The sequence below is a fragment of the Coptis chinensis genome, chromosome 5, assembly GCF_015680905.1.
Source record: "Coptis chinensis isolate HL-2020 chromosome 5, ASM1568090v1, whole genome shotgun sequence".
In the NCBI taxonomy this organism is placed as follows: Eukaryota; Viridiplantae; Streptophyta; class Magnoliopsida; order Ranunculales; family Ranunculaceae; genus Coptis; species Coptis chinensis.
The window spans coordinates 43328030-43340755 of NC_141460.1; the positions used below are offsets into that span (position 1 = coordinate 43328030).

The 12726-nt window shown below is 36.3% G+C and overlaps 1 long non-coding RNA gene across 1 annotated transcript; it reads left to right on the plus strand.

Moving 5' to 3' along the window:
* The first annotated feature begins 11678 nt into the window (after positions 1-11678).
* LOC147497588 (uncharacterized) lies at positions 11679-12410 on the plus strand. Its single transcript, XR_015195023.1, has 3 exons — positions 11679-12070; positions 12181-12241; positions 12370-12410. It is a non-coding gene; the product is annotated as an uncharacterized LOC147497588 (long non-coding RNA).
* Positions 12411-12726: the final 316 nt, after the last annotated feature.

A 12726-nucleotide genomic window follows, 5' to 3' on the forward strand; every position in this document is an offset into this window, starting at 1 on the left:
TTACTCTCAAAACTTAAACAAATTCAATTGAACAAACACAAAGAACAATGGTGAGAGTAATGATTTGAATAAGAAATTAACTTTACAAATCTAATAGAATAATAAGAACAATGATTCAAAATGAATTTAAATTAATAATCTACTTTGTTCTAAAGTAATTAATTAAACATGAAACTAGATCTAAAACAAGATATGAAAAAACTAATTAATTAACTAATTGAAATTCTAAAACTAATTAATGGAGGCTAACTAATCTAATTTCTAATCTAGGTCTAACTATTTACCATTAACAAAGAGCTAAGCTTTTGTTTTTATATGATTCAGATCCAAAAATCTTGTATGGGCTTGGAGCCATGTTTTGGGCTGGAAAATCGTGCCCAAAACCCAATTCTTTCAGTGCAAAAAGGGCTCTTCAGTTGGATTTGCTTTCAACAGAATTTTCATCCACTTTTGCTCCTTTGATTGGGCCAAGTCTTGGAGCATTGGAAAACTCTTTCCGAGCTGGTCCTTTTGACATAAGATAGGCCCAATTTCGAGGTCTGAGTCCAAAGATATGGTCTTCGGAAGTTCTCCCGACTTGTGCACTATTTCTGCCCGTGTTGACTTTTCAGCTTTTGACCGGGCTTTACAAAGGCTTTGTCTCCTTGAATATTGGCCTTTATCACAGAACTTCTTAGCAACCAACCCTTACTCCTTTATCTCGCCAAAGTAGCACATAATTGACTTTACTGCCTGAAATACATAAAAACACATAATCAGCATTAACTCTTATTTATTACTCGCATAATTGTTCTAAAATTATGATTATTAAGGGGTTAAAACCACAGTTTTGGGCACTTATCAAGCCACCCCCAAACAGCATTTTGCTTGTCCTCAACCAAATATGAGAAATTAGAATAAGTGACTAAAAATGGAGTTCTAACTACTCTCGTTTCGCTGAGTGCGATTGCATTTACCATTTGCAACAAGGCCTTAAACCACTAGGAATTCCTTAGTGGACGAGTTATAGCCTCGTGAGAGTTTTCTAGTGAAGGTACTCACAAACTTTATCTATACTACAACGACTAAGAAATAAAACTATTGTTTCCTTATTCATGCTCTAAATTAACTATACATCTCACTAGCAATGAATTCAGAATAATCAAGTCGAAACCGAAGCTAATATATGCATAATAATCTATCATCTATAATAAACCTATATACAATGAGTAATACTAAGAAATGCACTAGCAGGTCCATTTCTAAAAACTCGGAATAACGTCCTTAAGTAGGTCCTCACATAAATGTCAAGACAAAAACCACTCTGATTTTTCCACTCAAGTTTTGCTACTCCAGTGTGCAGTGGTCACACTTTACCTTACAAATGTCAATGACACACAAGGAAGCCGGAGTCGATCAAACACATCTGCCACTTACTATCACACTAGCCTATTCCTAATTGAGCTAGAGGTCTTTATTAGGTGTTGTGGGGATTAGGAGATGGTTTAAGAAGGAAGGAAATGGATATTCAGAAAGAACAAGTCTGAGATAATAGAGTCTTCGTATTATGTAACTAGAGAAGACTTTGTTCCTTACTTTCACTTCTACACTTTGTTTCCACACTTTTTATTTGCTTTTTCCCTATTTTTTTTTTTGAGTTCACTCTTTTTCTTTTATTTATTTATTTAAATTCTTATTTGGCGCCGACAAATTCTCGATTTCAACGGTCTTTCTCTTTTCTATTTTTCATCTTTATTCTCGGACTTATTCAAGAATGGGTAAGCTGAATTTTTATTTTATTTGTTTTTAACAGGTTAAAGGATTTTGCGGTTTATAAGGAAAATAATTTCATTTAAGCTATATCGATCCAAAGAGGGCCTAAACTTAGGATATGGATTTGTAGAATGATTTCTCTAGATTTTACTTCTCCCTTGTGTCATTTCTCAAATGCCATATAAGGTTTAAGCTATAACAGGATTTGTAGAATTACTCTAGCCTAGGTTTGAGAAACAATAACAATCATAGATACTCATATAATATATTTATTGATAGATGCAAAGATTATTACCTACATATTAACCTAAGTTTCTAAAAAATATTCTAATGCAAAAGCTACGTGAGACTTCTAGATTATTAAAAGCATAGAGAAAGAAAACAATACCAATATTCCTAAGTGTATATCATAACTTTTTATTTTTATTTTTTTGAAATTTTTGAAATTTTATTAAAAAACAAATGCATATTATACATATCTATATCCTAACAGATGCCTTAATTACACGTGTTTCTATGCCCCCAACAAACAAGAAGCATACTTTGTCCTCAAAGTATTTAATTAAAAATGGTAGAAAGATACCATGGAAATGCGTAAAATTCTGGAACATCTGCAAAACAAGGTTATAACATACTAATATAGAAAATAAAAACTGACGTAACTCTATAGGAATTCCACCTGTTATGGGGTAATAAGAAATTACTTGCTTGGGACATAAGTAGACACTAACTGAAACTAAAAACTTACCTGCACTCTCGCTTACTGATAAAAGATAAAATGATAAAGTTTACCTACGAAATGAATGATAAAACTCAAAACGTAAGTAAACTAAAACTAATTTATGAGCCTAAGATTTATCAAGTTTTCTACTCTCAATTCTATCGAAATAGAGTGGAGTAACAAATTCGTTCTACTCCTAGTTCTCTAGCATGGAATGAATTCATAGTTAACTAATCGGTCTTAAGTCTAATGAGAGTTTTACGAGGGGGAATTTTACTACGCTGCAACTACCCACAAGATACAAACTATAATTGATTCAACTACGAAAATACTACGTTGATTCTATAATAAGGAATTAGGGGGGATTGATTCCACCTTAACTCAACTTAACTCACTAACGACGAATCCTCGTAATCCGAATTGAACTGCTACGCAGAACAATTGGTTCTTCCTAATCCCTAATTACACATGACATTTCTACCAATTCATAACTAGCATGTGAACGATTAAACCCATTCTCATGGCGAATTAATCGTTTCTAGAGTGGAATAGAAATTACGAAGACCCTACGATAATCGGAATCAAACTTTCATCAAGGCTTCTCAACCCCCTCTAATGGAGGTTTAGCTGAGAATCATTCCGTAATCATTTCCATATGAATCTAAACTAAACATAATATCAAGATTTGAAATTTACTAATCTAAATTAAACAATAATTAAAATCTAATTAACAACTAAGAAATGGTAACCAACAATAATTAAAACTAGATCTAATAGATTGACATAACAAAAATTGAAATGACAAGAATAATAACTATTTTATTTATCTAATAAATGATATTCAATGATTCAAGAAATTAATCTAAAACAAGAATTAAAATTCTAAAACTAAGTTCTAAAACTCATTAATGGAGGCTAACTAATCTAATTCTAATCTAAGTCTAACTATCTACCATTAACAAAGAGCTAAGCTTTTGTTTTTATACTTTCAGATCCAAAAATCGTGCATGGGATTGGAACCATGTTTTGGGCCAGAGAATCAGGCCCAAAACCCAATTTCTTTAGTCCAAAATGGGCTCTTCAGCTGCAGTTGGCTTCCACAGATGTTTCGTCTACTTTTGCTCCTCTGATTGGATCAAGGCTTGGACCATTGGAAATATCTTTCCGAGCCGGTCGTTTTGATATAAGGTAGTCCCAATTCTGAGGTCTGAGTCCAAAGATACGGTCTTGGAAGTTTCACGACTTTGTGTCTTTGTTTTACGCCGCGTTGACTTTGACTTTTCAGCTTTGACTGGGCTTTAGAAAGGCTTTGTCTTCTTGAATCTTGGCCTTTAATCACAGAACTCCTTAGCAACCAACCATTGCTCCTTTATCTCGCTAAAGTGGCACATTTCTGTACATAATGGACTTTGAAGCCTGAAATGCATAAAAACACGTAATCAGTATTAACTCTTACTTATTATTCACATAATTGGTCTAAAAATATGATTATTAAGGGGTTAAAACTACAGTTTTGGGCTCTTATCAACCACCCCCAAACAGCATTTTGGTTGTCCTCAAGCAAATATGAGAAATTAGCATAAGTGACCAAAAATGGAGTTTTATCTACTCTCATTTCGCTGAGTGCGATTGCATTGACCATATGTAACAAGGCCTTAAACCACTAGGAATTCCCTAGTGGACAAGTTATAGCCTAGTGAGAGTTTTCCAGTGAAGGTACTCACAAACTTCATCTATACTACAACGACTAAGAAAGAAAACTATTGTTTCCTTATTCATGCTCCAAATTATCTATACATCTCACTAGCTATGAACAAGAATAACCAAGTCAAAAACCTAATCTAATATATGCATAATAATCAATCATCTACAATAAACATATATACAATGAGTAATACTATGAAATGCAATAGCAGGTCCGTTTCTGAAACTTGGAATAGTGTCCTTAAGTAGGTTCTCACAATAATAGTCAAGATACAACACTCTGATTTTTCCACTCAAGTTTCGCTACTCTAGTGCGCAGTGGGCACACTTTACCTTACAATCTCAATGACACACAAGGAAGCCGGAGTCGATCAAACACATCTGCCATTTACTATCACACTAACCTATTCCTAATTGAGCTAGAGGTCTTTATTAGGTGTTTCGGGGATTAGGAGATGGTTTAAGAAGGAAGGAAATGGATATTCAAAAAGGCCAAGTCTGAGATAATAGAGTCTTCATATTATGTAACTAGAGAAAACCTTGTTATTTACATTTGCTTCTACACTTTGTTTCCATCCTTAGCATATTTTTTTTTCTTTTTCTTTGGCTTTTGACTCCTTTATTCTATTTTTGGAGTTTTTATTTTATTTCTATTTTTATTTTTCTTTTCTTTGGATGGAAAGTTCTTTTCTTTATTTTTTCAAGCAACTAACTAATTTTTGTTTTTTACAATGAGGCTTTTTCTCTTCTTCTTTCTTCCTCATTCTATTCTCAGACTTATTCTAAATTGGGTAGGTTGATTTTTTTTTATTTTGTTTTGTTTTTGTAGTAGAGTAAAAGATTTGTGGTTTATGAAAGGCTAAAGAAAGGCTCAGAGGGGCGACTAGCGGAAAATAATTCATAGGTTTGAATTTCTGGCTATATCGATCCAAAGAGGGCCTAAATTCTCGCTTAGGATATGGTTTAGTGATCAAGCACATGGACATGTGATTTCTCTATCCGGATTTTACTTCTCCCTTGTGTCATTTCTCAAATGTTTCACTCTTATATGGCTTTAGGCTATATTCTCACGGGATTTGTAGAATAAGTACTCTAGCCTAGATTTCAGAAACTTACTGCTAACAATCATAGATACTCATGTAATATATTTATAGATAGATGCAAAGATTATTACCTACATATTAACCTAAGTTTCTAAAAATTATTCTAATGCAAAAGCTACGTGAGACTTCTAGACTGTTAAGAGCATAGATAAAGAAAACAATACCAATATTCCTAAGTGTATAGCATAACTTATTTATTTATATTTTTGAATTTTTGAAATTTTAACTAGAAAACAAGTGCATATTATACATATCTATATCCTAACAGATGCCTTATTTACACGTGTTTCTATGCACACCCCCAAACAAGAAGCATGCTTTGTCCTCAAAGCATTTAAATAAATAGGGTAGAAAAATACCATGGAAACGCGTGAAATTCTAGAACATCTGCAAAACAAGGTTAAAACATACTTATATAAAAACTGATGCAACTCTATAAGAGTTCCACCCATTATGGGGTTAACAGAATTAAATTGCTTGGGACATAAGCAAACACTAAATGGAATTAAAAACTGACCTTATCTCCCGGACATGCATATTATCTACCCAATAGCACCATGGGTCTTGTATTTCAGCGGGCATGGCAAGTCCAAGAAAAAATGCTAGCAAGAACCATAAGCGGTTCCCAGCCTACGTGTGTGATCACCTCACGAGACCAAGCACCATAAGTAGTGCTTTGGAACAAATCTTCGAAAGACTGTTCTAGTATTATTGTAGGAGATGTCATCTCGAAACTACGCTCTGGAACAGCTGCAAATGACCCGAGAACAACCCGCAGAAAACTGGAAATTTTCTGGTCTACGGAAGTCAGGGCAGACGACGCGCTCCCACTTGGGCACAAAGCGCTTCGAGTGCTAATTTCGGGGAAAATGTGTAGAGGTAGCAGCTTCTACTTGGGTGCCGGTCTTGCGCCCTAGGTGCTGATGGTTGAAAATTGAGATGAACAACGGGAAACCTGGAGGTGAAAGGTGAGTGATGGAAGTTAGGTGTAGTGTGGGTTGTGAGTGTATAATGAATGAAGTTTATATAGGTTTTAAGTTGCTAAAATGAATCGAAGTTGCCAAAAGCTTTTCCGCAATTTTCGGAAATACTAAAATTTCGAACCCAAAACGGAAACAACTCATATTCTTGATTCTAAAACAACCCTAATATCTTTTAGGTTGAATTTAGGATAGAACCTACCTATTTTATCAAGATTTCATCCTACCATGATATTTATTCATAGATATGCCTATTCGGCAATATTCTCACCCTGACTCCGAAATAACTTCTAAAAAAAAGGTCATATAAAAATCATGTTGGACTACGTAATACCACCCCCAAACAATTTGGGAAAGTGGGATCAACATTAAACAACCACGCACAATGAAAATAACCATATTATATTAATATTGTCATTCAAACAACATTTCACTACAAAAGTCAAAATTAACTACGGAATTTAACAACGTAACATCCTATCTACTAAATATAATAAAAAACAACATCAAAACAACAAACAAGAAGAAATCTAGCTACTCTTCAAGGGGCGAGGTGGGGGGGTAAGAATAGGAATTTGAGTGATCAAGAATGGAAAAACCAACACCCACCCCAAACAAATTTTGAAAACCGGTTTGTAAAAATTTGTTTTAAAACGGGTCTTTTAAAAGTCAGATTCGAGACTTGCTAGATTACTATTTTTATAGCTTTAAACTTTTTTACTTTTTATGAATTAGGTTTAATATAAAGGAAAACAATAAGCAGTAAAGACATAATTCACACCATAGAGAAACATGACTCAAAAACCAAGAAAACATGCAAGAGTGGAAAACGTGAATTATGTGAAACATGGACTTAGGATCGTACTTACAACCAACCACACACTCCATAGGAGGGCCCGGTTACCTGAATGGTGCATTCACCAATATATGGAAATGAAAGGAAATGCACCAAACACAAAAATTGAGTCGTTTATTGTCAGATACTCGAGACTTTATCTAAACATATGTATGAATATGCAGTTTATCATATATCAACAACGGAAATAGTTGTGGATCGTTCCATAAATAAATATCACAGAAAACATATCCAAACACAATCAATCCCCAAGATTTCCTACGACGCAGCCTAGTGGAATGAAAGCGAAGTCGGATAGACCTATAACATAACCGAGCATGCACCTTGTGTTTCATCTTTGAACGAGAGGGTGTCGTAGTGAATAAGTGTGGAAAAGTGAATGGTTGTGGAAGATATGGTGGATTGGGATAAGTTTTAGAGGGAAAACATGGAAAAAATGAGGATGTGGGTTTAGCACAAAACTCATTCATGGTGTAGTTAGGGACCTGTCTCAAGTCTGAAAATGAAGGTGTCAAGTGGTTTATCCTTGGGAAGTATTTGTTTACTAGGTGGATTTAAAAATCATGAAGCACAGGGAGAAACTAAAGGATCGAAAGTGCAAACTCGAGGTTCCTTTGAAAAGGTGGAGGGTGGGGAATATTGGTGATGGAAGGTGAATGATTCTTAGCTAGAGCTCTCAAGTCCATATCATCGAAATCTTGATATATGCAAGACATTCCTCAATAGGTGGGTCAAAAGGATCACTGGGATAGAGATTGAAAAATTCATCTTCCGTCATAGCATCAAGGGATGAATGGTTGTTGGCAAGGGGGACTCATGAAGTGGTAAAGAAGCGATGCAAAAAAAGTTGCAGAAATTCTTCTTCGATTTCGCCTACTACCGGAGTCATTGTTAAAGTCGGATTTTCGAAGGAAAGGAATTTGTTAATCTGTTTTCTCCGAAACATGTTTTTGAAGTAATCTTGAGCTAAGCTCTCGATCATGCTAACCTCTCCATTTGTAGATGAATCGGGATACTGTGTCCTCGTTTTGAAAACATTTACCGTAACAGAAAGATGGCCAAAGGACAAGGACATCGAACCATCGCGGCAGTTTGTGAGCGCGTTGGCAATAGCCAAGAAGGGACGCCCTAAAATGATAGGTACAGAGTCGTTAGTGACTTCTATGTCGAGGATAACGAAGTCGGCTGGGTAGTAAAAATTTTGGACTTTAACCAGCACGTTTTCAACCACACCCTTAGGATACTTAATAGACCGATCAGCTAATTGCAATGTCATTTTAGTAGGTTGCATCTCCTTTAGACCTATTTGTTTATACAAATAAAATGGGAGTAAGTTAACACTAGCCCCGTGTCTAGTAGCCTTGATCGTCGTCGGTGAGAATCTCCTAAGGTGCATGCAGATCTGAGGGGGCGACCGTGGTCCTTGTACTTAACAATTCTATTATTTTCGGATAAAGTTAGGAACCGCTTTCGGTTAGAAAGGCGTCTTTAGGTATGTTGGTCTTACGCCTAGTAGTGCACAACTCCTTAAGAAACTTAGCGTGGTTAGGTAGCTTTTTATAGCCGGAGAAAAAGGAAGGTTTATCGTTAGATTTTTGAAAACGTTCCTAATCTCCTCAAAGTTAGTATCCCTGTTTAGCATGGCTAATTTCTAAGGGAACGGTGGTTTCGCTCTATATTTAGTGTATGGCTCGATTTGATGTGTAACCTTGGCTTTCTGTTTCTTAGGTTGTGGTTTAACTGGTACCTCTACAGTGGTAGGTTCTTCAGTTTCTATTTCGGTATCTAGTTCGATATCCGGTGTAGGGAGTACTGATGGGGTAACTATAGGCATAGTTACTATGGCATTTAGCTTACCTACGGTTGTAGTTTCCGTACTAGTATTACCGTTTACCTCAAAAGCTGTGTTTGCTGTTCTAGGGTTGGGTATCGCTTGGCCTGGAAACACGCCTTTTGGTTGGGCTTTCTCTTGGGCTAACTGTTGGTTTAAATTATTAACGGATTGTAGAATGTGTTGGTTAGATTGAGCCATGGTTTGGAAAAGTTGTTGGCTCACTTGTATGAAGGTGTCAAGACGATCCAGTAGGTGTAGTAGTCACGGGTGGTGACTGGAACTATTTCGCGTTGATTATTTATGGGCGGATTGTGATTGTTATTATTTACCGGAACGATACCTCTATTAGCATTATAATTATTATAACTACATTGACCTTGTGCTTGACCTTGTCGAGGTTGCGCTTGGTTGTTATAATTATTATAATTACCCTGATCCTGTCCTTGTTATGGTGGAGCTTGGTTATAACTATGGGTTGGCCTAACATATTGATTATTGTACCCTGTAGGTGTGACTTGTTGGTTATTTCTCCAACCGAAGTTGGGATTTTGTCTCCAAAGGGCGTTAGGTTCACTATTAATGGAACAAGAATGTTCATAGGCTATAGGACAGTGGGAGTCGGGATGTTCAGGACTCCAACAGAAACTACATGGATTTGAATTTACATTCATGACGGGGATAGGCTTTTGTTGTACAGAAATGGCCTCTACCTTTTTTGTGAGGGATTCAATTAGAGTTTTAAGCTCAGGATCTGATTTAACCTCAAACATACTGGTAGCCTTAACTGTTGAAGAAGAACTAGCGGAGCGAGAGTAATCGTCACTACCCCCCCAATTATTATTACGCTTAGTCTGATCTTCCAAAAATTTATATGCCTCTGAGGCTCCTTTACTTAGGAAACTACCCCCATTCATTATGTCTAGGACTTCTTTATGGTGGTGTAGAAGTCCTTTGAAAAAGGCACGAACTAACGTGTCTTTTGCTAGGTGATGGTGTGGACACTCTATAAGGAGATCGGTGAAACGATTCCAAGCCTCTGAAAATGATTCATGAGGATTCTGTCGAAAGAAGTGAATCTTGAAAAACATTTCATCCGTCTTTAGGGGTGGGTAAAAATGTTCCATAAACAACTGATGAACAAGTTTGGCCCACGAGTCCACAGAATTAGGCACTTGGAAAGTTAACCAAGACGCCGCCTTATCAACTAAGGTGAAAGGGAATACCCTCAATTTAATTTGTTCCACACCAACCATAGGATGGTGGAATGTTGTAAGGACTTGTTCAATCCTACGCATGTGCTGATAAGGTTTTTCATGGTCTAAACCATGAAAAACGGGTAACAAATTAAATATATTTAGGGGATCTTGGAAATCCCCACTAGGTCCGCTAGAACGATGCAAGATTTAGGGCTATCGCCAAAGCTTTATAAAAGTCGAGAGAGGAGTCTCTCTTTTCACCATAATATCAGGTGGTGTGTGTGAAAAGTAGCTAGAGGTGTAGTGGGGGGGAAACTAGATAGACTTGTTTGTTGACGTTGCCGTGTAATTACGTTAGTTGTTTTTCTTCAACCAGACCTTAATCTCATGCAAGACTAAGTCTAAACACGACAACCCTCCAAATAATCTTGATATATTATTATAAACCTCTAACTGGAGATGCGAGGTATGGAAGAAAGGAATACCTGATTGCGTCCTTGCTTCGCTTATGAATAGCGTCTTGTTTACGCGTGTTCAGTGTATATAACAAGTTAGAACACTGAAAAACTTAAAAATCGGGTTCAAAACAAACTGTAGAAATCCGAAAAATTTAGTTTAGGGCTGGCAATTTCGCTGGCGCTGTCGCCCGTGTAACTTCAAGTTACAGTGTTTTAGGGCGGGTCACACTCGATATGGGGGCGGGTCGCGCTCAAGGTTCCAGGAGTTTGTTTGCGAGCAGCTTCGCTTTGAAGGGTCACGCCTGCGGTAATTTTTCGTGGAACTTTTCAATGCTGAAACGGACAACCACAGTATGAATCAAACAAGGGTGGGTGGTGAAATGGGACTTAAAAATGACTAATTATACTATGAAATCAATGCTAAAGTGAAACTAAGATGGCAGCGGCGCCATTTGATAAAAGATAAAATGATAAAGTTTACCTATGAAATGAACGATAAAACTCAAAACGTAAGTAAACTAAAACTAATTTATGAGCCTAAGATTTATCAAGTTTTCTACTCTCAATTCTATCGAAATAGAGTGGAGTAACAAATTCGTTCCACTCCTAGTTCTCTAGCATGGAATGAATTCATAGTTAACTAATCGGTCTTAAGTCTAATGAGAGTTTTACGAGGGGGAATTATACTACGATGCAACTACCCACAAGATACAAACTATAATTGATTCAACTACGGAAATACTACGTTGATTCTATAATAAGGAATTAGGGGGGATTGATTCCACCTTAACTCACTAACGACGAATCCTCGTAATCCGAATTGAACTGCTACGCAGAACAATTGGTTCTTCCTAATCCCTAATTACACATGACATTTCTACCAATTCATAACTAGCATGTGAACGATTAAATCCATTCTCATGGCGAATTAATCGTTTCTTGAGTGGAATAGAAATTACGACGACTCTACGATAATCGGAATCAAGCTTTCATCAAGGCTTCTCAACCCCCTCTAATGGAGGTTTAGCCGAGAATCATTCCACAATCATTTCCATATGAATCTAAACTCACTACAAGAAAATGGACTTTTGCCCACGGATACCCGATATTTTTTGCCACGGTCATGAACCCTTGCTATTTTTCCTACGATTATTGACCGTAGCAAATAGTTTTAAGCTCGTAAGCATACTTAAATACCATTACCCACGGTTTACCTGTTACTTGGGCCGTGGGTGTCAGCCACGAGAGAAACCGTCGGGTAAGACTTTTTTTTGCTGTAGATTCACATCCACGCGTTTTGACCGTGGGGTTAGGGCCCGAAACTGTTGCTAAAACATACACTCGAATACTAAATCGATCAGTTATTCTATTTTCTTCTTCCTCACCACCAATTAGCTTCGCCTCCCACCCCACTTACATTTTCTCTCTCTTTCTCTCTCTCTTTCTACTTCTCTCATCTCGACAAGGTAAGTAAAGCAAAAAAATCTGTTTCAAGCACCGATTTTTCCTTTTAGGGTTTTATTTGACAAAATTAGGAGAACTAATTTTTCAATTTTTATTTTCATATGATTTATAGAACGGGAAGGGGATTACAAGTTTTGTTTCTCTTCTCCGAACTCCCCCATTACAAGTTGAAGGTGACGTATAATCTTTTATTATACTATTAAAGATTTTTTTTTTTTTTTTTTTTTTGCTTTTAATCGATGTTGCACTTGTGAGTATGTAATCATCAAGACCTAATTTATCTTTCGACCAAACATCTCAGATTATTCGACTGTCCTCAACGTGCAACCTTTATTCAAGGTAAAGAATTTAATATTTATCTCATTGTATTGATGGTTTAACTGTTTTTGTTTTTTTTTTTTTTTTTTTTTTATTACCGTTCTTATGTCTTACTTGGTATTGTTGGACTGAATTTATGAATTGGGGTGTTTAGCTTTTTAGTTGTCCGGGCTTGCATCAAGTTTTCTTATAAGTTGGTCAATGTATATCTTTGTTCTCGTTCTCCGGGAGCTGCTAAGTACTTGCAACACATTCTTTACTTGTTCAATGCCTACTCTTATGAAAAAACATAATTTACTTGTTCAAAGCCTACTCTTATTCCTTATAGATTGTTTTAGAA